Here is a 25,910-nt window from a genome sequence, read left to right as displayed (position 1 = left end):
TATATATATATATATATATATGTATGTATGTATATGTATATATAATATATATATGTATGTGTATATATATGTATATATTTTTAAGAGTTTATTTCTTTAGACAGTTTGAGGTTTCTGTTTTAATTCTGTATCTTCAGCTTCTCTAGCAGCCACATTTGAAAATTTTAAGCCTGAAATCTGCTAAGAGAAGCTCTCACAGTAACTGATCCTGATGTTCTACAATCACATGAACACTGTACCTTTGGCATCCTCAAGTTTCAACAGGGCTTTAAGATAGCCACACACCCCTTCTCACCCTGTCCCCCACTTTAGACAGGTAAATAGAGGAAAATGACACAGGCAACAACAATGAACTCAGCATGAAAAATGAAAATATGCACAGGTTGTAAATGGGTCATCTTGGAAACTGAGGATTCTTAATATGAACACAACTCAGAGGCATTCCTTTATGCCAGCCCCTATTGGAAAAAGGACAAAAGACATAAAACGTTTAAATCATATTGAAATCACTATATAACTTTTGTCTTTGTCTTAGCTACATGTCAGTTTTCAAGTTCCCTCAATGGCCATATGTCTAATACCCAAACTTATGTCAAAATATATTAATAATTTAATTTAAAAAACTAGAAATAAAAGTTCATCTTACCTTAGGAACTTTATAAAAATGTGCACTTTTTAGAGAGATAAAAGTACTTCACTTCATAAAGTAAATTTTTGTCTAGAAACTTGTAGTATGGGGTTGGGAGGGCAGCACGAGGTTGCCATGTGTTTGAATATATATATAATACATACATGGCAGCGATATTTTACTTTAGGGCTGTAACCTACCTAGTTAAATATAAGTAAGAGGAGGCAGACTTGGTCCTAATTAATGAGGAATTCAGCTGACAGAACCAACATTCAACATCTCTCAGCAAATAATGTGTTAGCTACAGTCACGGGTAACCAGGAATTTCTGCTGGAAATGGGATGGGAAAATGTAAGCCAAGTGAACTCCTTGGGAATGAGGAAAATGCTCAATGATCAGGCCTGGGGCAAAGTCCAGGACTGCCATATTAAAGAGTCTTTTGATGGGGCAGCTCAGATGCTGGTCTATCATGGATGAGTCACTGAATCATTCTTCATGTGAGTTAAAATTTGTGCTGGAGACAGAGTTGAGAAAAATAGCTCCATGGTTGGTGAGTGGCTAAAAAAGAAGCAAGTCATAAATATTGTTTTTAAAGGTGAATGGAATATACACTGCCTTTGAACAATGTCTTTATAAATAGCTGATTCAGTTATATTGATAAAAGAAGAACTGTTAAGGAGGCCAAAAGAATCAGACTCTATAAAGAGGTAAAACAAGTAACTTCCTAAACTGAATAATTCCAGAGGCCACAAAAGCCTCTATAAACTTTCATATTATCCTCCAAGTTTTCATTCATATATTTATCCAGCATAAATTTATGGTATTTTTTTTTTCCTTGTCAAACTGCAGAGTTCTAGAGCTGAGATGGGAAAGACAGTGTTTTATAGATGTTAAAAAAAAAAAGGGAGATTTGAAAATCCTGTCAGTCACATAGTCATAGAAATTTTGAAGTGTTTGTTGTTTTGTTTTATCGGTTTGTTTTCTGTCTTTGTTTAGCACAGTGCTTGGAAATACTGTGGATTCTCAAGAAATCGTTGTAGGACTCTTACTTAGGGTAAATATAAAATCAGAATTTGGGAAGAGTAAGAAAGTACCAAGTGAATGTATTCCTTAGGGGTTGGGTGAATTTCATTGAGTCAAGGGCACACGTGAGGATAAGGAGGTTAAGTGCCAAATGCAAAACCTGCCTTCTCTGCAATATGATTAGGACGAGAAAATGTCAAGACCCCTTTGAAAGATCTGATATGCCCCTCTCATTATCCTGTTGCCTCCAGAAATACTCTCCTTGAGTATGAGACACACATAGCTCATCCTTTTGCTCTTCAAACTAGAATAGTCCCTTAGGTTGTCTCTGCATGGGTAAAACAGGAATCAAACTAAACATAAACATGTTTTTCTATCAATGAATTAAGGTTTTCAGACTAAATTGAAAAATGAAATTTTATCCCATTCCTTCCCCAGCACATTCTTGTAGAAATGCAATTGGTATCATGAGTAAATGAGTCATGTTAAGAGAGGCCAGACATTAAGCATCTAGTACCGGAGGCCTTTCTGTGCCCTGCTCAGATAATGAAATCCTCTAAAAAAGCTATGATGTATTCTATGAAATGTTTTACCCTGTTTCATAAAATTCAGGATGTGATTCAAGGCAACCTGGAGAATTCAGTTTGGGATAATCTTAATGTTACAAAGCCTGCAATGACTGATTAGAAATTATGAGCTTTATTGATGTCACCTTTCAAATATCCTTCAGAATTCTTTCTGTAGATTAAGCTTGGTATGTTTATGGTATGCTCCATAAGAAAGAATGAAGATAAAGCATACATCTGATTTTCTGACTCTTTTATGAAAGGAATAAACCAGTAGGTGTAAAACTAGTGCTAGAATGAGGGGAGATCTTAACATCAAACACCGACACCAGAAAATCAGATATGAGTGCAAACAAGCTATCTCTCCTAGACAGCACCAGCCTTCACTGGGGCAAGGAGAGCCTCTGCCTCTGCTTCATACCTTAGAGCTTCTCACCTTAATGTGAATACTTATACAACTGGTTGAAATTCAGATTCTGATTCAGTAGGTCTGGGGTCAATCTGAACTTCTGCATTTCTAGTAAAATTGTAGGTGAGGGTTTCCCAACCTCAGCACTATTAACATTTTGGACCAGTTAATTTTTTTGTTTGGGGTCCTATCCTGTACAGTGTGGAACGTTTAGCACAATCCTTGACCTCTACCCACTAGATGCCAGTAGCAATCCCTTGACCAGTCATGATAATCAAAAATACCTCCAGATATTGCCAAATGTTTGCTAGAGAACAAAATCACCCCCAGTTGGGAATCACTGTCGCAGGGGATGCTGATGCTGGAGGTCTTGAGGAGGGAGATATTTTAGAGGGCTCTGCTTGGGCTGCCTGCTAATTATGCATCTGCCCGCAGAGTGAGGAGTGTGTGGGGCCAGGAGCAGGACACATCCTGAGCCTATGCTCCCCTTCTCCACCAAGTTCTAGGTATCAAGAACGTGGAAGTGCCTGCTAAAATGATCCAGGCTTGTTTCTAAAATTTATGAGGCCTCTTTGCTGGATCTGTTTTCCCAGGGACTGAGCATTTCACAGATGTATATAACCTCAGACCTTCAGGAGGAGTAGCTAAAGGGAGACACACTGAGAGGTATGGACTGAGCTTGGACATGAGCCCAGGATGTCCACATGCATGCAGTCCAATCACAGTGCAGGCAGAAGTGAAAAGGAGAAGGAAAGGGTGTGGGAAAACTGCAGGGTGGAGGCTAAGAAGTGATCCCCCTCATACTACCATGTTTTGGGGCAGAAACTGTTAAAAGTCTGAACATTTTGATGCAAGTTTGACTTTCTAGTTCATTACGAAGGCAGGCTTATCAAAGTATTTAATGACTTCTTTTGCTTGATTTATGACATTTAAATATGTCACAGATGAGCCTCCACCTATCTTCGTGACTCAGACCCAACAAATACTAGAGTTGGCCTAGTTTCAGGGCTGGGGGAGAATTCTGGATGTTCAACATCAAGATAAGGTCCCAATTATTTGGAAAAAGGAGAACCTTACTGTAGGAGAATGTTAGGTTGTTTAACATGGAAAATATGTATTAAGACTCATAAAATTTAGCACAAAACATAGAGTTTAACCTGTCACACATAGCCCCTTGTGAGTCTACCTGACTTGAAGACCATCTTCTTTGTACTATATCGGGCATGGCGCAACTTCTCTGTAAAGTGTCAGTTAATATTTTAACCTTTGAAGGCCAAATGGCTCTGTTGCAGCTACTAAACTCTGTTGTAGTTGAAAGCAGCCATAGATAGTACATAAAACAATGAGTGTGGCTTTCTTCCAAACAAACTTCCTTTACAGAAACTGACTACTTTGCTAACCCCTGTGCTGTATTCCCCCTCAAGGAAAAGGGACACTCAAGTCAAATGTTGGTGAGGAATAACATTAAACATTAAGTGTTGGCAGACAACTTCTCAATGCATGTTAAAATCAAACCATACACTGCATGGAAGATACAGAGGAAAATACAACAGTTTTTTGGTAACATATTTTATCTTCATTTTGCCCACCTGGCCTCAGAATCTTGACTGTAATAGTATTTGTCTTTCATTTAGTATTCGTCTTTTGATTATGCTTATCTGTAATGATCATCCATAACTTAACTACTTAGTAAATGTTATCTCCCTTTGTTTACTTAGTGCATTTGCTATCTCTTTAGTTGAACTCTACATGCTCAGTGGGGTTAATTTTCTGCTTTTTATGCCCAATTTATGACACTTATATGGCTGAGTAGGAGGTAGGTACTATGATCTCCTTCTGTTGGAAAGAAGTAAATTCTTAATTGCAATGTGAGCTGAAAACTGATTCTCCTCTTGGGAGAAAAATATGGATGGAACCCCATTTTTGATATAAAATTGATTATGTCTTTCCTGGAAGCTGCAGCTCATCATCAGGTAGACCACCAAGGCCCTTAACAATAATATTATCAGCATTCCCCCTTTTCTTCATTCTGTAACCACCTCTAGTTTCTTAAAAATTCTTATACAAGGGCCTAAAGATATTGATTTGTCCATAGTAGGATATCTAAGATAGTGTCTTTTTAAAAATAGACTTATTTTTTCGTGTAGTTTTAGGTTCCCAGCTAATTGAGACAAAAGTACAGAGATGTCTCATATACACTTTACCCAATCATAGCCTCTCCCATTACCAATATCCCCCACCAGAGTGCTACATTTGTTACAAATGATGAAGAGAGTGTCTTTTTGCCTTAAGACATCCATATGCAATCATACAACCATGACTTATCCAGAAAGACAAAACATTAATTAAAAATTGAAAATGAGGACTGTGTTCTCATTCCCTATCCTTTACTTGCAATATGCGTGAGGTTCTGGTATGGGGAAGGAGGCAAGCTGATAAAATATTTGCAAATCAGTGAAAGTGTTTTCAGGTTGAAATATTCAAAAACACATCTGTAAGGCCAAGAGGAAATGTATTATACAGAGTACACGGAGAAAAGTACCCTCTAGATAGAAAACCAAGGTTCCTTGCTCATTTCTACCTAAAACAGCTTTAAGGTCTTCATTCTTCTTTTTCTGTAGCTAATATATTTCCAAAACTCTGCAATTATCACACATGAGTAAAGCAGTGAAAATGTGCTGTGCTTTCTACAGTACTTCTCAGCCTATCCTTGATAATAGTAATGGTGATGGACAGGAGTTTTATTTCTGGAAGCACAGTCACCACGTAAAACCAAATTATCAGATTTCAGGGCCAAAAAGAACATTTCGTTGGATGTAATGGTTATAAATCATTCCTCTCTAGAATACTCGAAGTTGTGGCTTTTAGCAAAGAAATATATCAAATGTAGTTTAATATTGATTTTTTTTTCGCTTTGGAAATGCATTTCAACCAAGAGGACCCCAAAGCTTAGCAAATCTACATGTAATTCTTATGCAGGCTACCGTTACACTTCCCCCCTTATTTCACTGAGTAATGTTTGTGACAGTTCATTCAATTTATTCTCCCAAATCTGACCTGCTATTTATAGAACTGCATCATGAGAGACTGTGGACTCAAATTTATTGAGAACATCAGAGTTTGTGTACTGAAAAAGAGTGAATGATCCCCTGAATGAAAGTGGCACCCCTCAGCTCCCTCATGAAACTCCTTCCCGGAAGAAGTGTCATATAAGTACGTTACCATATTTTGTCGTGTGTGGTCCTCATCACTCAAGCTGTAATTAACTGGACTAGGTTTAAATGCCTGGACAAAAAATAACCCACCAATATGCTGTACAGTTAGTTGTCTTATTGGATTTTGTTTTAAGATAGAAAGAGGTATTAAATCTAATTATATATACATGTCAAATGGAAATGAATAACCATAAGCCTTAAAGTAGAATAAACTTTATATTAACTACCTTCCATGGAACTTTCCACATAATGTTCATAAGCAAGAAAAATGATTTCCATCATAGCACAAATATGGGAAATGCTGAGTTAAATTAAGTTGAATGGACTTCTTTATTACAAAGTTTCTCAGAATGTTTAAAATATACATATGAATTGTGTATCTCCATGAAAAGTAATACCCAAAATTTTGGCTGTAGATCCTCGGTTGTTTTTTAAATGAGTTTGTTAACATACCATAGAACACTAGATTTACACGAATACAGTTTAGAAAATGCTGAAATAGAAGAATATGAAAGAGAAGGGGATTTCAAAAACAATGCCAGATTCACTGAATCCTTCACCCTGGTGGAAGAGTAGAGTTGACTAAAATAGGGAGCAGTGGCTGCAGGCTGTGGGAGCATAACAATATACTTTATCACTATACTATTGCCCTGCATAAACTATCTTGAAGGATACTGAATTGTGCCTCATTTTTATGAAGATTTGCTTTGAAATTTTGGAATTCTCTCTCACTGTTCTATTATTCTTATAAAAACACTCATCAAGTGGATATATTAGATCAATATAGAGCAATGCATCTAGTTCAAAGTTTCAACTGAGGATAGATTCCTTTTGCTCTAATTGAGTAAACATTTGAATGGAGACCTTTAATGCACAGGATATGGATAAAACAGTTACAAGCCTGATTGTTGCTTCCTGCCTGAGCCATAGGGTAAAGAGGCAGGAGGCTCCTAGACAGTAATGCTTGAGGATTGGAGCATTCCTACTCCAAGCAGAGAAGGAGGTAGAGATACTCAGGCCATATTCTGGTAGTCTTTGTGGCCAGCAAACCAGGGTCTTCCATTAGGCTTAGCTGAATGTCAGAGAATACTGTCTATCATGATTTATTTCTTCCTTCTAAGAGAATCCTCATCAACACCACCACCACCACTAATATCACAGAATTATTGGAAGTGGCAATGTGCCCAATTGAAAAGCACTGTTTCTCAGTTTTCTTTGTAGACGTATGTGGACAGTGAGTTATTAATACAAGCAGAAGTGGGGGGAGTCTTAGAAAGCCCTTTTTGTCCTTCCACTTTTTCTTTTCCCTGTTACCTAGAATGTGGGTGCTTAAATGTCAGCACACATATTGAGATCAGGAGAGAAAGGCCAACTGGTTGCACCAACCACAGATGTGACATGTTTCAGTAGGTGCTGAACCAAAGCCAGAATTCACCTAATTCTGGACTTCTGGTTGAACAAAGGGAGTGAACTCTTAGATGAAGATTACACTCTTCATATGATCAGTTTACTTTTAATTGTGTGTTTTGAGGGCTCTGTTTATAACTGCCCAACCCAGTTCATTACCAACTTATACAAGAGAGGACAGATGATTTCACCAGGTACAACAGAAAGGCAAAGACTAGAGACCTGACATGTTAACCCAGACTGCTCCAAATGGCCATAAGGCATTCAGGTTTCTGACAATAAATAAATTTAATCTTTTCTCCTAAATAGGGTGGCCAGGCATTTAAGAATTATTGGGCTACCTAAGCATAGGAAACATATTTTAAAGTATATAGCTAAAAGTCCATCACATCCTCAATTCAAACGCAGCTTTTTTACCTGGGTCCAAACTACTGCATTATAGTCAGTTTTCATCAGCCAATTTTATATTTAAGGCTTACAGGATCCTGCTATTTGAAGATATAACTTTATAATGGAGGAGAAAATTTCTTCTTCTGAAGTAGCATTTGTTTTCAGGACCCAAGTACAAAAATCAAGTCCCAGAGACTCATGCCAGTACTAGGAAGATCCTGAATGTGTTAAGATCCATGCAACTTATTATATACACTAATATCTTAATTAACCACAAATTTATATACTCTAGCAATCTAACACCTTTGTGAAGAATAAATTCAAAAACAAAAAAAGCTGTCTTAGAACAAGCGAGGACAAGATATTTAAGGAGATTTGGATACAACACACAGGATAAGAGTTTTCATGGATATAATATTGACCCTAAGTTCTGTAATACATGTCTATAGCTGTAACTAGCTATCTATTGATATAAGTATTGATATACTGATATGTATTTGCAATCGGTATGTTGCAGAAACTTGAGTTTTCGGATGCAATTCCGAAAGCCATTTGTTTTTGTCATCCACTGTCACTTTAAAATTTATTCTGAGGTGGTAATATCCTCTTTGCCATTGGTTTAAAACACTAGCAGATCCTCATACCTTTTCTTGTCATAAATAGAAATACTAGAAAGCTATGGTTCAATTTAACTAACAACTCTTAGTCTTGATTATGAAAATTAGAGTACATTAAGCATCTCTTTAATTTTTCTTCAAAGGTGAGATCACTGAGCCAGACTTCCCAGCTAGAACCTAAGTTTATGATTCTCATTTGCTCTAGATCTCCTTGGTTCTGGAGTAGGGGGAGGAAAGCAGGGTAAGCCAGGCAGCCCTTCTTCCTTGTCTGCTTGTCTTTGCATTCTTTTGGCTTTGTGGTTAATTAGGAAAGAAACACACTTACATGGGAACATTCTTGGTATCTCTGGAGAATGCTGTGTGAGTGCCACTGATTTTGACACCCAGACTAACTCTATCTCAACAGGCTGCTTCTGTTGTCACCTTTGACTCTGGCTTCTGGTACCTTACTGCTCGTGGACTATCTCTTTTATTTTTAAAAATTTTACTAATTTTTAAAATCGAAGTATATTTGATTTATGATGTTTCGGGTGTTCAGCAAAGTGATTCAAATATATATGTATATTCATTTATATATTCTTTTCCAGATTCTTTTCCATTATAGGTTATTACAAGATACTGAATATAGTTCCCTGTGCTATTCAGTAAGTCCTTGTCATTTATCTGTTTATATATAGTAGTTTGCATCTGTTAATTCCAAATTCCTAATTTATCCTGACCCCCCCTTCCCCTTTGGCAATGATAATTTTGTTTTCTATGTCTGTCTTTTTCTGTTTTGTTAATAAGTTCGTTTGTATCATTTTTTTTTTAGATTTCACATATAAGTGATATATGATATTTGTCTTTGACTTACTTCACTTAGTATGGTAATCTCTAGGTCCATCCATGTTGCTGCAAATGCCATTATTTCATTCTTTTTATGGCTGAGTAACATTCCTTATGCATATGTATATATGTCAGAGGACATTTAGGTTGCTTTCATATCTTGGCTACTGTAAATAGTCCTGCTATGAACATCAGGGTGCATGTATCTTTTTGAATTATGGTTTTCTCCAGGTACATGCCCAGCAGTGGGATTGCTGGATCATATGGTAACTCTATTTTTAATTTTTTAAGGAACTTCCATACTGTTCTCCATAGTGGCTGCACCAATTTACACTCCCACCGACAGTGTAGGTGGGTTCCCTTTTTTCCACATCCTCTCCAGCGTTTATTATTTGTAAACTTTTTGATGATATGGACATTCTGACCTGTGTGAGGTGGTACCTCATGTAGTGTTGATTTGCAATTCTGTAATGATTAGCAATGCTGAGCAGCTTTTCATGTGCCTGTTGGCTATCTGTATGACTTCTTTGGAGGAATGTCTATTTAAATCATCTGCCCATTTTTTGATTGGGTTGTTTTATTTTTGATGTTGAACTGCATGGGCTGTTTGTAAATTTTGGAGATTAATCCCTTGTCAGTTTCATCACTTGAAAATATTTTCCCCCATTCTGTGGGTTGTCATTTTGTTTTGTTTATGGTTTCTTTTGCTGTGCAGAAGCTTTTGAGTTTAATTAGGTCTCATTTGTTTATTTTTGTTTTTACTTCCATTACTCTAGGAGACAGATTGAAAAAGATATTGCTGTGATTTATATCAAAGAGTGTTCTTCCTGTGTTTTCCTCTAGGAATTTTACAGTATCTGGTCTTACATTTAGGTCTTTAATCCATTTTGAGTTTATTTTTGTATATGGTGTTAGAGAATGTTCTAATCTTATTCTTTTATGTTTAGCTGTCCAGTTTTCCCAGCACCACTTACTGAAGACAGTATTGTATAATCTGAAGGCTCCATTGCATAATCTTGCCTCCTCTGTCATAGATTAATTGACCATAAGTGTGTGGGTTTATTTCTGGGCTTTCTATCCTGTTCCATTGATCTATGTGTTTTTGTGCCAGTACCAAACTGTTTTGATTACCGTAGTTTTGTAGTATAGTCTGAAGTCAGGGAGCCTGATTCCTCCAGCTCCATTTTGCTTGCTCAAGATTCCTTTGGCTATTCAGGGTCTTTTGTGTTTCCATACAAGTTAAAAATTTTTTTTTGTTCTAGTTCTGTGAAAAATGTCATTGGTATGTTGATAGGGATTGCATCAAATCTGTAGATTGTCTGGGATAGTATGGCTATTTCCATTTATGGTAAAGATGCTCCAGAAAGTGGGATAGAGGGAATATAACCTCAACGAAATAAACCCTGTATATGACAAACCCACAGCTAACATCATACTAAACAGTGAAAAGCTGAAAGCATCTCCTCTAAGATCATGAATAAGACAAGGATACCCACTCTTGCCACTTTTATTCAACATTGTCTTGGAAGTCCTAGCCACAGCAGAGAAGAAAAAGAAACAAAAGGAATCCAAATTGGAGAGGAAGAAGTAAAACTGTCACTATTTGCACAAGATATGATACTGCAGGTAGAAAATCCTAAAGATGCCACCTGCAAACTACTAGAGGTTATCAGTGATTTCAGAAAAGTTGCAGGATACAAAATTAATATATAGAAATCTGTTGCATTTCTATACACTGACAACGAAACATCAGAAAGAAAAATCAAGGAAACAATCCCATTTACCATCGCATTAAAAAGAATAAAATACCTAGGAATAAACCTACCTAATGAGGCAAAAACCTGTACTCCAAAAACTATAAGATTCTGATGAGAGAAATCAAAGGCCACACAAACAGATGGAAAGATATACCATGTTCTTGGATTGGACTGTCTCTTTTAAAAGCCCCCATATTTTATAGCAGAAGCCCTGTTAGACAAGTTTCCTCTGAAATGGAATTTTGCAATATGCCTACCACTGATTCTATGTTTGGTCTCCAAGATTCATGTCACTGAACACACTACTGGAGGGGAATGCAATTAGTTCTCCCTAAACAATCCTTCACTTTGCCTCAGGAAAATAGTCATCCTCCAGCTTTAGAATCCTCAGACAAAGTGCATTATGTTCATTGAAATAGAATATGTAAAAATAAGAAATATGTGAAAGAATAGGAAATATGCACAAATGTGAACAGTTGGTTAACTGGTCTTAGTCTTGGTTTCATGGAAGCTTTAACTGCTTTTCTTTATACTTTTCAAAAACTTTTATGTGAATGCTGACAAAGATTCTCTCCTTGACAAAATTAGCCAGGGTCCTCTGAGCCCTCTTCTCAATTAGGCCTTAATCTTAGCCCATAAAGACTTGAGCAAATACTAACATAGACTCTAACAGCTCAAGGCCAAATCCCCGGGATAATCCTAGTCTCCTAAAAGTGCCTGCCTGGGAAAACTCAAGGCTGCCAAAAGAATATACTCTTTTCTCCAGCCACCACCTGAAGATAGGGTTCTGTCTTCCAGCCTCTGTGAGAAGGTAGTAGCCTAACTTTGATAAGCAACAGTTAACACACCAAAATGGCTTTCACATGGACTGACCACTCCTTTCCACTTTTTGTACCTTTTTACTTCCCTGAATCTACTGAGCCCCTGCTTCAACCTCCTCCTTATTCCCTCATTTGTTCTTTAAAATGTCCAGTTACCTATGTATAAAGCAAAGCTGAGCTCAGTTCATGCTGTACTTTTCTCTTTTGCTGTAGTGTATTACTGATTAAAATATGTCCTTACCACTTTTTTCTTTTTTTTTGCTGTACGCGGGCCTCTCACTGTTGTGGCCTCTCCTGTTGTGTAGCACAGGCTCCGGACACGCAGACTCAGCGGCCATGGCTCACGGGCCTAGCCGCTCCGCGGCATGTGGGATCTCCCCAGACCAGGGCACGAACCCGTGTCCCCTGCATCAGTAGGCGGACTCTCAACCACTGTGCCACCAGGGAAGCCCCTGTCCTTACCACTTTAACTGGTGCCTGGCTTTATCTTTGCCAGCACACATTACATTTAAAACAATAAAAAAACTTAAGAACTGACACAAAATATAATGCACATGACAGTTAACTCAAATTTTTAACTAGATAATGCTAGTTCATTTGTAAAAGATTTCAAAGAATGCCCTAGAGAGTGAAAGGAAATCAGCAAATGAGCTTAGATGAGAAGCAAAAATCTGAGTTTGCGGAAGCATTTTTAGGCCAAATGCATGCTCGAAAGTCCAGAGATGAAAAAGAAGACAAATCACACCCAAATATCTAGAAGGTCATAGAGAAATAAAGAAAAAGCCAGTATGTCTAACGTATTTACATAGGTATTGTCTTTATACTTTAGTACATTATACATTATCTGGCATGAGAGTCAGGTTTAAGAACTAAATTTTTAATGAATAAGTAAATTATTATTTATTTATTCACTATGAGAAAAAGGAGATCATCATAGCCTTCTTTATCAAAACAAATATTTTCTTATATCTGTGAATGTCTGCCTATAGTAGCGTCAATTACTATATTTTCTATACAGACACACATAACAAATTCTATAGATAATATAGGTATATTAAAGAAATATGTTCCCTCACAAAAGATGCTGAGATAAAGAATGTCCTACTCAAAAGTAAGAACTTACTAATATATATGGTAGGAAAAATGGAGAGATAAAATTGTAGAACATATTTTCATTAATAAAGCTTATTTTATTTATATAAATGAATAAAATATTAAAAATTTAAATATTTTAAATATTGAATATGTAAAAATCATAAAATATTTATTAATAAAATGAATATATGATCATTAATCTTTTTATATATTACATATATACCTATATTTTAAATTGTAGTGGTAAATATATATATAGGGAAAATAAGTTATATATTCATATATAAATTAAATACATATGTGTTATGTCATATATATAATATCTGAATAAATGATATAGGTATGTAAAGAATCAAGATTTATAAACAGAAATGAAAAAACCTTTGCATACATGTATTATATAATGTATGCATGTATACATGTATTCTCAAAAATTTACATAAAATAAGGTAAAGTGATTTCAGTGATAAATAAGAAAAGGCAATAAACTGTATAAATTGATTATGGTATGGAAAATATAAAGGCTTAAACCTTTCAAAGAGAATTATTCAGAATGTGAGTAGAATAATATAAACCTCAAGGAAAGCCTGTGAAGATGTGTGTAAAATAGAAGAATAGGGTGGAGAACAGTGAGAGAGTGCCTGCTGTGTGATTCCTGTGTGCTGTGTACATGCCATTGATCAGCACTGGCAGGCCATTGATTTGCCCTGCTTCCTGAGAGTTGATGATATTGTTCAGATTCACCCAACCTATGGAATAGTGAAAGCCACCTGGCTCTTTCAGTGCCATAAACTCTTATCTCTGGCTTCTCAGGCAACAGTTCTAACCAACTGAGGTTAATCTCAAGGACAACATGCTCCATCAGTCAGGAATTTAATTCACAAGTAAACAGGAAACAATGGAAGAGAGTTAGAGGATGGATTCAGCAGCTATCCCATCTGTTATCCCTGGAATACTGTTTTATTTTGCTTTGTCTTCTCTGTCTAGGTAGGTTCCTTTATGTATGACTTCCAGAGCCTATGTTTTAGGCTTAGCCTATGTTTCATGATAAAATTCTGAGACCCTAAGAATATGCCTATATAATATAACTGCCCACCAAATATTTTCTACATAGTTGTAGTACACATTGGGGGGTAGGGGAAATATATGGGGCTTCTGTTTTTCAGTTCCAAGTTGCAGAGAGGCTATTCAGGGGATAATGATAGCTCTGCATGTTAAAGATGACCTACAGTAATGAAGTAAAAGGGAACCCTCGTGCACTGTTGGTGGGAATGTAAATTGATACAGCCACTATGGAGAACAGCATGGAGGTTCCTTAAAAAACTAAAAATAGAACTACCATATGACCCAGCATTCCCACTACTGGGCATATACCCTGAGAAAACCATGATTCAAAAAGAGACATGTACCACAATGTTCATTGCAGCACTATTTACAATAGCCAGGACACGGAAGCAACCCAGGTGGCTATCAACAGATGAATGGATAAAGAAGATGTGGCATATATATATATATATATATATATATAATGGAATATTACTCAGCCATAAAAAGAAATGAAATTGACTTATTTGTAGTGAGGTAAATGGAACTAGAATCTGTCATACAGAGTGAAGTAAGTCAGAAAGAGAAAAACGAGTACCGTATGCTAACACATACATATGCAATATAAAAACAATAAATGGTTCTGATGAACTTAGGGGCAAGACAGGAATAAAGACGCAGATGCAGAGAATGGAACTGAGGACACGGGGAGGGGGAAGGGTAAGCTGGGACGAAGTAGGAGAGTAGCATTGGCATATATACTCTACCAAATCTAAAATAGATAGCTAGTGGGAAGCAGCTGCATACACAGAGAGATCAGCTCGGTGCTTTGTGACCACCTAGGAGGGTGGGATAGGGAGAGTGGGAGGGAGGTGCAAGAGGGAGGGGATATGGGTATATACGTATACATATAGCTGATTCACTTAGTTATACAGCAGAAACTAACACAACATTGCAAAGCAATTATACTCCAATAAAGATGTTAAAAAAAAAGAACAGCCACTACCATGTGGGAAAAAAAAATCAGATTTGAATGGCAATTAAACATTTTAAATAATTTACCTGAAAATTTTTTAAAAATTAAAAGAAAAAAACCAAAAATTTTCTGGCACTTCCTATTGAAGATCTAAGATGTACTGCTGATTGCATCTTTCTCTTTAAACAGTTCTTAAAATCATTTTCCTTTTTCAGACTACTTATGAGAAATTATCTTTGTACTTTCAAATGGTTTCAAATCAGTTTTCTGATTATCATCACATCAGTCTGTGAGCTGTGTAAGGCTGGTATAACCCTCATTTAACTCATGTGGAAAATAAAGTCTACAGATTTTAAGGTGGATATTTCATGATCTAATAGCAGAGCTGTGACAATGAACCAGATATTCTATTCCAAGTCCTACTTTATTTTTATTTTACCCAAACACATTGATGTGACGTAGTGGAGATTCATTCTCTCCTTACTGTTATTTTGTTAGATGAGAAAATTTGTTAAAAGCCAGGTATTTATTGGAAACAATCTGGAGAGTTGTATCTCCTATAACGACAAAACCACCTTAGAATAAAGCTTTCTGTTCTCCAAGGAAGTATTCAAGAGAGATTTGAGATCCAAAATATAGTTTAGTGAATTCCATAAAAAAAAACCCCTCAAATCCGTTTAAAAGAGTTTATTGGAAATCCACGCCCAACTATGAAATCTATGTTCAAGGAAAATAAATGAAATTTTAAAAGTACCTTAAAGATCACTTTAAAACTGTCTTTCATTCACAGAAGCTTGGAACATTTTTGTAATTTTTCCCTTCTGCTATTTTAGTTATAGGATCTCCTGAAAATTTCTTTCCTGGGTGTGAAATTTAATTTAAGCTGTATACTAATGCTGCTCTTATTAATAAAAATAATTCAGAGACCTGATTCTGTCACATACTGTCACATTGTTCCTGACTCAAAGTTTCTCTTAGTTTCCAGGAGAAGAAAAGCTAATACAAACATAAAAATTAATTTTCATTGATCTTAATATTCCAGCAAAAGTTTTCAAAGTTAAAGGGTTCTTTCAGTATACCATTTGGTATAGTAAAATTATCTTTGCCTCTATATAATATCTATTTTCCTGAAAGCATATATATATATTTAGCTTCATATATAGATAATAAAATATAGTTGGCCCAAAAGTAGGGGGAATCTCAATTATTGTTCACTTGTTTGAATTGACTTGAACAAAAGAATCATTTTAAAGGCACTAGTCACTTATTAATGGAATCCTGCTGTGAATTCTTTTGTGTTATGAATAATCCCTTCCATAATGCAAAGGTTCATTCCCTAATTCACATGTGTAATCAGCTTTCATTAACTGAAGCACAGCTATACAGGCATGACCTTATCTTTGTAACAGCTGTCAGATAAAAAAATAAATGCTCATTTGCAGTAAGTTTAATTCTATCCCTTCTGGTCCAAGTGCAGAGGTGCACACTTGCCAAAGGATAGCTCTACACAATGTGTCAGACAGGTAAACTTCTGGGAAATAGCAGTGTCAGACAGATCAGCCTCCTACGAAGTTATCAGCAGACAGGGCTCTTCTTGAAAATCTAGAATCACCAAACTGCAAATGCAAATGGATTACAATCATTGCCTGCAGTCTTTGGAGAAGAATTGTTTTGTCGTGGGCTTTTTCTTTTTCCATTTTTATAAGGAGACAATCACTGTCAATGTCATCACCATGAAATATGAATGACAGTGACGTGTGAATAGTGAGATGAGCGCACCAAAGACAGTCAGAGTGGGGGTTCTGAGGGAGGGGCAGTTTGGAGGTGAGACGCAGCTGAAAGTGACAGGTTTCAGCAAAAAATAGATCAATGGAATGAGAAGAAAAGAGAGACCCTACGGTTTACAATTTAAGAAGAGGTAACAATGCATAGAGAATAGCCTTAGAGGAATAATAAGCAGCTCTGTCTTGACATTATAAAGCAATAAGTGCATATATGTCATTTATCTGAGGCCATTATTTATATAAGCTTAAAAAATAATAACAACCAAACTGTAATACCTGGTATTATTTAAAAAAGTTTTAAAAATAAAAGTGTATATTTCTCTCTATTGTGTTTTGAATGTCCTATAAAAAATAGAAGTCTTGATCCTTTAAGAAATTTGGTCTTCGTAGACTGATGTGGAACAGTAGGAAGCGGACAGTTCCTATTAAAGTAATTGATTCTATTATGAAATGGAAATAATGGCTTCAAGGAGCATGGAGCTGGACAGGTATAGACGTGTAGAAAATCATGAAATGACTTCATTCTGGCTGGGAAAAGCTTATCACCGAAAAAAAAAGAAAATCTTGATCTTTCTTTCTCCTCTTTCTCTCTCCCCATTCCCACCCTCTCTTTTCCCTTGAACATGAAGATGCATAGAGCAAAATGTCAGTATTTAATGTCAAAAAGACAGATTAGCATTGGATACTTAGATATACAGAGTTTATCACAATGAAAAGATCACATTTTATATGTGGAAGATACTTCAAAGATTATTTAGTTCACTACTGTAGTTTCAAGATGAGGAAACGATGGCCCAGGAAATAGAAATGAGATGTTGTGTCTTATCAGTGGTATGCAATCAAAGCATATAGGATTTAGGTATTTGTCATTTTAGAAGACTAAGTATATTTTAAAATTTATAATCTTTAGATAAATATTTGTTACATTGTGTGTTAGTGTACTTATCTGGTCTTTCTAGCCAACTTGTCAGCCCAAACTGCTGAAATGGGCTGAAATGCATACTGTGAACCAGCAAACTGAAGTCTGGGTCCATTGAAAGAGTAAAATGTTGCTTCCATGTCCTGGCTATTGTAAACAGAGATGCAATGAACATTGTGGTACATGTCTCTTTTTGAATTATGGTTTTCTCAGGGTATATGCCCAGTAGTGGGATTGCTGGGCCGTATGGTAGTTCTATTTTTAGTTTTTTGAGGAACCTCCATACTGTTCTCCATAGTGGCTATATTAATTTACATTCCCACTAAGAGAGCAAGAGGGTTCCCTTTTCTCCACAATCTCTCCAGCATTTATTGTTTGTAGATTTTGTGATGGCCATTCAGACCGGTGTGAGGTGATACCTCATTGTAGTTTTGATTTGCACTTCTCTAATGATTTAGTGATGTTGAGCATCCTTTCATGTGTTTGTTGGCCATCTGTATATCTTCTTTGGAGAAATGTCTATTTAGGTCTTCTGCCCATTTTTTGATTGGGTTGTTTGTTTTTTTGATATTGAGCTGCATGAGCTGCTTGTATATTTTGGAGATTGTTCCTTCCTCAGTTGCTTTGAGGCAAATATTTTCTCCAATTCTGAGGGTTGCCTTTTCATCTTGTTTATGGTTTCCATTGCTGTGCAAAAGCTTTTAAGTTTCATTAGGTCCCATTTGTTTATTTGTTTTTATTTCTATTTCTCTAGGAGGTGGGTCAAAAGGATCTTGCTGTGATTTATGACAAATAGTGTTCTATGTTTTCCTCTAAGAGTTTTATAGTGTCTGGCCTTACATTTACGTCTTTAATCCATTTTGAGTTTATTTTTGTGTATGGTGTTAGGAAGTGTTCTAATTTCATTCTTTTATATGTAGCTGTCCAGTTTTCCCAGCACCACTTATTGAAGAGGCTGTTTTTTCTCCATTGTATATTCTTGCCTCCTTTATCAAAGATAAGGTGACCATACGTGCATGGGTTTATCTCTGGGCTTTCTATCCTGTTCCATTGATCTATATTTCGGTTTTTGTGCCAGTACCATACTGTCTTGATTAGTGTAGCTTTTTAGTATAGTGTGAAGTCTGGGAGCCTGAGTCCTCCAGCTACATTTTTCTTTCTCAAGATTGGTTTGGCTCTCTGGGGTCTTTTGTGTTTCCATACAAATTGTGGAATTTGTTGTTCTAGTTTTGTGAAAAATGCTCTTGGTAGTTTGATAGGGATTGCACTGAATCTGTAGATTGCTTTGGGTAGTATAGTCATTTTCACAATGTTGATTCTTCCAATCCAGGAACATGGTATATCTCTCCATCTATTTGCATCATCTTTAATTTCTTTCATCAGTGTTTTATAGCTTTCTGCATATAGGTCTTTTGTCTCTTTAGGTAGGCTTATTCCTAGGTATTTTATTTTTTTGTTGCAATGGTAAATGGGAGTGTTTCCTTAATTTCTCTTTCAGATTTTTCATTAGTATATAGGAATGCAAGAGACTTATGTGCATTAATTTTGTATCCTGCTACGCTACCAAATTCATTGATCAGCTCTAGTAGTTTTCTGGTAGCATCTTTAGGATTCTCTACATATAGCATCATGTCACCTGCAAACAGTGACAGTTTTATTTCTTCTTTTCCAATTTCGATTCCTTTTATTTCTTTTTCTTCTCTGATTGCTGTGGCTAAAACTTCCAAAACTATGTTGAATAATAGTGACAAGAGTGGGCAACCTTGTCTTGTTCCTGATCTTAGAGGAAATGGTTTCAGTTTTTCACCACTGAGAACGAAGTTGGCTGTGGGTTTGTCATATATGGCCTTTATCATGTTGAGGGAGGTTCCCTCTATGCCTACTTTATGGAGAGTTTTTATCATAAATGGGTGTTGAATTCTGTTGTAAGCTTTCTCTGCATCTATTGAGATTATCATATGGTTTTTCTCCTTCGATTTGTTAATATGGTGTATCACATGATTGATTTGCATTTATTGAAGAATCCTTGCATTCAAGTGGGGATAAACCCCACTTGATCATGGTGTATGATCCTTTTAACGTGCTGTTGGATTCTGTTTGCAAGTATTTTGTTGAGGATTTTTGCATCTATGTTCATCAGAGCTATCGCCCTGTAGTTTTCTTTTTTGTGCTATCTCTGTCAGGTTTTGGTATTAGGGTGATGGTGGCCTCATAGAATGAGTTTGGGAGTGTTCCTCCCTGTGCTATATTTTGGAAGAGTTTGAGAAAGAAAGGTGTTAGCTCTTCTCTAAATGTTTGATAGAATTCGCCTGTGAAGCCATTTGGTCCTGGGCTGTTGTTTGTTGGAAGATTTTTAATCACAGTTTCAATTTCATTACTTGTGACTGGTCTGTTTATATTTTCTATTTCTTCCTGGTTCAGTCTTGGAAGGTTGTACTTTTCTAAGAATTTGTCCATTTTATTGGCATATAGTTGCTTTTAGTAATCTGTCATGATCCTTTGTATTTCTGCACTGCCAGTCATTACTTCTCCTTTCTCATGTCTCATTCTGTTGATCTGAGTATTCTCCTTTTTTTCTTGATGTGTCTAGCTAATGGTTTATCAATTTTGTCTATCTCTTCAAAGATAGTTTTATTGATCTTTGCTATTGTTTCCTTCATTTCTTTTTCATTTATTTCTGCTCTGATCTTTATGATTTCTTTCCTTCTGCTAACTTTCTGGGGTTTTTTTGTTGTTGTTCTTCTTTGTCTAATTGTTTCAGGTATAACATTAGGTTATTTGAGATTTTTCTTGTTTCTTGAGGTAGTACTGTATTATTATAAACTTCCATCGTAGAACAGCTTTTGCTGCATCCCATAGGTTTTGGGTCATCGTGTTTTCACTGTCATTTGTTTCTAGGTATTTTCTGATTTCCTCTTTGATTTCTTCAGTGATCTCTTGGTGATTTAGTAGTGGATTGTTTAGCCTCCATGTGCTTACATTCTTTCATTTTTTTCCTGTCATTTATATCTAGTCTCATATCGGAAAAGATACTTGATACGATTTCAATTTTCTTAACTTTACCAAGGCTTGATTTGTGACCCAAGATAGGATCTATCCTGGAGAATGTTCCATGAGCACTTGAGAAGAAAGTGTATTCTGTTGTTTTTGGACAGAATGTCCTATAAATATCCATTAAGTCCATCTTGTTTAATGTGTCATTGAAAGCTTGTGTTTCCTTATTTTCATTTTGGATTGATCCATCCATTGGTGAAAGTGGGGTGTTAAAGTCTCCTACAATTATTGTGTTACTGTTAATTTTCCCTTATATGGCTGTTAGCATTTGCCTTATGTATTGAGGTGCTCCTATATTGGGTGCATAAATATTTACAATTGCTATATCTTCTTCTTGGATTGATCACTTGATCATTATGTAGTGACCTTCTTTGTCTCTTGTAATAGTCTCTATTTTAAAGTCTGTTTTGTCTGATATGAGAATTGTTACTCCAGCAGGAGTTTCCCCTACAATAAAATTCTCTTTAGCAATTTCTTTAACAAGTTTAACAAGTTTCATGGCAGGAAACATGAACTAGTATCACTGGGTGTTTACTGAATAAACGTAAAACATTTCTAATCAGAAACATAATTTCAAATCCATGGCATTTATGCCAAATGTCTTATTTCTGGATGCTTTATGTCTCTCCTTCATTTCACTGTGTGCCAGGGGGTACAAGCATTAAAGTTTTACTTTCTATTTAGAATCCACAAACTTCATTTTACCCTACCCCTATGAACAGTAGTAGCAAAGATTATATTTATCAAGTCTTAACAGTAAACTTCCTAGTGTAAACCATGCAGAACTTCTACAATATACCCAAAGCAGACCTTTTTTCTCTTCCATCTATTAGTATAGCACACTTGGTTAGGGATTACTCTTAAAACCAAATATTTTATGGCTCTTATAGGGATCTAAAATCCTCTTTCATATCTGTAAGCTACACATTTCAGATCTTCAAATCAAGATATGCTTTTCAGTCACAGAAAATTTCAACTGGTCAAAATTTTCTGGAAGTGACATAGAGGTCATGAAAATATATTTATATACATTTGGGAGCAATTAAATACAGTATCAGACAGCCATTGTTTAGGAACTTGTTAAAGAGAATTTTATTGTAAGGGAAACATTAGATAAGATGATCTTTAAAGCCCTTTCAAAGTTTAAATAGAAAGAGGGTAGAATTCAACCATCTGGTAAGACATGGATCCTAGAATTATGCTACAGAATAAGGAATTATTTATTTGAGTTAAATTGGAGTCCGTTATCAGTAAGAATGGTTGTGTCTGTGAGAAACAAAAATTCAACTGTAGTGTGTCCCTCCAAAAAGATAGGTCCAAATCCTAACCCCTGGTTCCTTGAATGTGACTTTATTTGGAAACAAGGTCTTTGAAGATTTAAGTAAAGGATCCCGAGATGAGGTCATTCTGGATTTAGGGTGGGCCCTAAATCCAATGGCTGTTGTCTTTATAAGAGAGAAGAAAGAGAGATTTAAAACATGGAAGTATACAAAGGAAAGTCATGAGAAGACTGAGTTAGAGATTGGAGTGATGTGTCTACATGCCAAGGAGTGACAAGAATTGCTGGAAATCACCAGAAGCTGGGAGATGGACAAGAAACAGATTCTCCCTCAGAGCCCCCAGAAGGAACCAGCCTTGTGGATACACTAATTTCAGATTTCTGGGTAACAGAACTTTGAGAGAATACATTTGTGCATTTTAATTCACCCAATTGGTTGTAATCTGTTACCAAAGCTCTAGGAAACTAATAGACCCACTTAAACTAACTTTTAAAATACGGGAATCTATTAGCTCCCACAAATAGTAGCTCAGAGAAATGACTCTCTTTGGAGTTGAGTTGCTCTAATTTTATTTTTCTGCAATTCTTTCGGTTTGCCTTCTTCCATTAGAGCTTCATCTTTACTCCAATTTTAAAATGGTTGCAGCAATTAACAAAACTCACATATATAATGATAATTTTCAGTGAAAGTCAGGAAGAAATAAGAAATTTGCTTCAGACTGCTCTCTCAGAATTCAGAGATACCTTTGTAAAAGACCTAGAATACTTTCCTCAAAATGTATTTGCTCATGTTAGGTCCATTTTTTTAATCAGTAAAAACGAGGTTATCTTTAATCCATTCAGGTCTTCTCAATGAGATGGAGCTGAATTCAGATTCTCTTGCACCACAAGGGCTGCATTAAGAAAGGTTAGATACCTAAACAAAACTGGATTTCTGTTAGGGAGAAGGAAGGGATCATTAGATGCTAGTTAAGCAAATAATTGTAACTACAAAGAAATATAGGCAGTGTAATGCTCCTACCTCATAGACAAACTCACTAAGCAGTCTTACTGTCTTTATAATACATAAAGTATCAAGTGACTTTGATTTTCTCTGTAAACTTTTAAAGCTATATTCTTCCCTGAATATTTGAAGTTTTTAAAAACTTTGCTTCTATGTTGGCATTTCTAATTAAATTTGGTGATACTGCCACAGTTGGGAAGAAAAGATAGAAAATGATATTGGCTTTCTGTATAGAGGGAAGGTTTACTGTCTATCATGAAATATGCAGTCATAATACCTCTAAACGCTGTGTCTTACTGTTTCCTACCCTCTTAGTATCCCTTGTTTTTCCTTGAAAGATCAGTAGTCAGGATGACATGGTCTAACCTACATGGAATAAACTGATTATTCTACTGCTGTTGAATTGAATATACCATACTTCTGGTAGATTAAACATTTTCAAACAAGTGGAAGGGTAGCTAGGAAAAAAAAAGCTATTTGATAGTGAGAAGTTCTATGAACAAAGGACTAGGCATATTCATTCACTGTTAAATACATCCCTCTAGGGATTTAATCCAATAGAGTTAAGGAAACAAAGACTAATGAACTTTTCCAGTGTAGCACAGCTAGTGAGAAGCCCATGTTGACTTCGTACCTTGTTTTGCCTTGTAAGGCTATGTTTTCTCCAAAAGGAGCAATAACAAAAATTATTATTGCAAAGGAGTAGTCACTAATAAATTACTTTTGTATCATTCTTTACTAGTAGACCAAGAATTGTACTAAATACCCAATCATCTATGTGTAAAACAAGCTATTTTAAGTTCCCCGGAGCCAAAGCTCAAGGTGAGCATTTGTATTCAAGGGATTTATTAGGAGGAACCCCAAAGATAAACAGGTAAAAGGAGAAGCATGATAAAGAAGGGCAGGAAACCAAATAAGGCTATGACTTGCCACAAAGTACCATGGAAGGCCTTTTCAACTGATTCCACTGGAAAATTCTGGAGCGCAAGATTTGCTTCCAGAGTTGCCATGCCTTGAGGCTAGGGACCTACCTCTTTCACCCAACCTGTCAGTCTTTGTATGACTGGCTAAGGTCTGCACCCAAAGTACTTAAACTCTCTATGCCTGCAGGGCAAAGTGGCCCTAGAAGCCTGAGGGGAAACCCACAAGAAAAAAGTCACAGGTGTAGACCATTAATACAAGCTCAAGGAAGAGCTTACAGAAAGAGAAGAGGCATACAAGGGGATCTGGATAGAATATCTCCATTGTCCATTACATCAGTCTTATACAGAAGGAAGGATGTACGCATAGAATAACCAATCTAAAACTGTCCAAAAAGCTTGATTTAAAATAAACACTACAGGGCTTCCCTGGTGGTGCAGTGGTTGAGAGTCCGCCTGCCGATGCAGGGGACACGGGTTCGTGCTGCGGTCCGGGAAGATCCCACATGCCGCGGAGCCGCTGAGCCCGTGAGCCATGGCCACTGAGCCTGCGCGTCCGGAGCCTGTGCTCCGCAGCGGGGGAGGCCACAACAGTGAGAGGCCCGCGTACCACACACACACACAAAAAAATTAAAAATAAATAAATAAAATAAACACTACAGATGTGCTGATTCCTAGATTTCTTCCTTTAGCAAATGGGTAAAAAGTATATCCATTTGGGTGAGGAATAATATCTGGAGTGTCATTAAAACTGAATTGATTAAAACTTGTTTCTTCACCTTCAAGGGCTTAGTTGAACTGTAGTTGAGTGGCAATTAATAAGAAAAATGGACTTGGGGCCATCTTATGATATAAAGTTGCTGTTTATATCCTATAGAATTACCTGAATTGCTGGAAATTGATAATGGGAGCTCATGTAGCCCTTTAAATTCATGGTTTGGCTTTCAAGTCATGCTGGAAGTAATGTCCCATGGTGTGCTGTTGTGAACATCGGCTGGTATACAAGGATTGATGCCACACATTTACTTGGAGTTTTTTTAAGCAGTGGTTTAGCTTCAAGTTGAAAAAGAAAACCACATAAAATTCCTTAATAAATACAGTGTGAGCTTGATTGAAACATATTGCTAATATTATTAAGTGCCCCAGAGAGTAACTGAAATATCATATTGTTGGTATTCACACTTCCATTTTTGTTGCACAGGGCATATAAAACACTTACAAGCACATTACTGTATGCAAAACATAATGCTCTTTCTGGAACTCTGGTTTTTATGGACTTCTGTGGCTGAACAATTGATATTTACCTACTGAGATTGGCTTAGAAGACCCTAAAGCAGCAAAGAAGAAGATAAACTATGACTATTTGCCTATAATATGAGAACAGCAAAATAGCTAAAGGCTTTTAAAAATATTCCTGGTATTAAACCAGCACAACTGTTTAAAAGTTCAACATTTCATTTCCATACTAAGCAACCTAGTTTCTCTCCGAGTCCTCTTTTGTAAAAAAGTTCCTAAGAGCTCTTTTGAGGAAAGTGTCTTCTGTTGTTACCATATACCTTGAAACTACTTCCTCTTTTTATCTGAGACTAATGAGTGTTATAGGTACTACCTGCATTCACAGGTGCTAACTGGTGTTCAATTGTCTCAGATGGGCTGACACAGCCCTAACATACAGAAGGATTTTAAACAGTGATAAAACTAAAGATGGTTCTCTGTGGATATGTAAGAAAAAAGGTTCTTTTCTAATTCACTGTAATGTGAAGGTTTTCACGTAAAGGGTTAAGCTCTCAGGTCCAAGAAGATTAATCAATCACTAGATTTGAACACCTAAGAGAAGATATGTCAGAATTTAAGCAGCTAGAGACAGAGTAAAAGACAATTCTTTTAATGGCAGAGAAAAATAACATGTGGTCAAAAAATAAAACTGGTCATAGAAAGATGCATTTAAGAGAAAACAAGTGCTACTAATAAATAAATATCAACAAAACTCAAGGTAGTTTGGGAGTATTTAGGGAACAGTGGTATACTGACTGTGTAAAAATTAAAACGGGCTTCCCTGGTGGCGCAGTGGTTGAGAGTCCGCCTGCCGATGCAGGGGACATGGGTTCGTGCCCCGGTCTGGGAAGATCCCACATGCTGCGGAGTGGCTGGGCCCATGAGCCATGGCTGTTGAGCCTG

Source organism: Aethalodelphis obliquidens, unplaced genomic scaffold (genome assembly GCF_003676395.1).
Source record: "Aethalodelphis obliquidens isolate GAN/ISIS:26980383/991018 unplaced genomic scaffold, ASM367639v1 scaffold14, whole genome shotgun sequence".
NCBI lineage: Eukaryota > Metazoa > Chordata > Mammalia > Artiodactyla > Delphinidae > Aethalodelphis > Aethalodelphis obliquidens.
Note: the sequence above shows the minus strand (reverse complement) of the source record.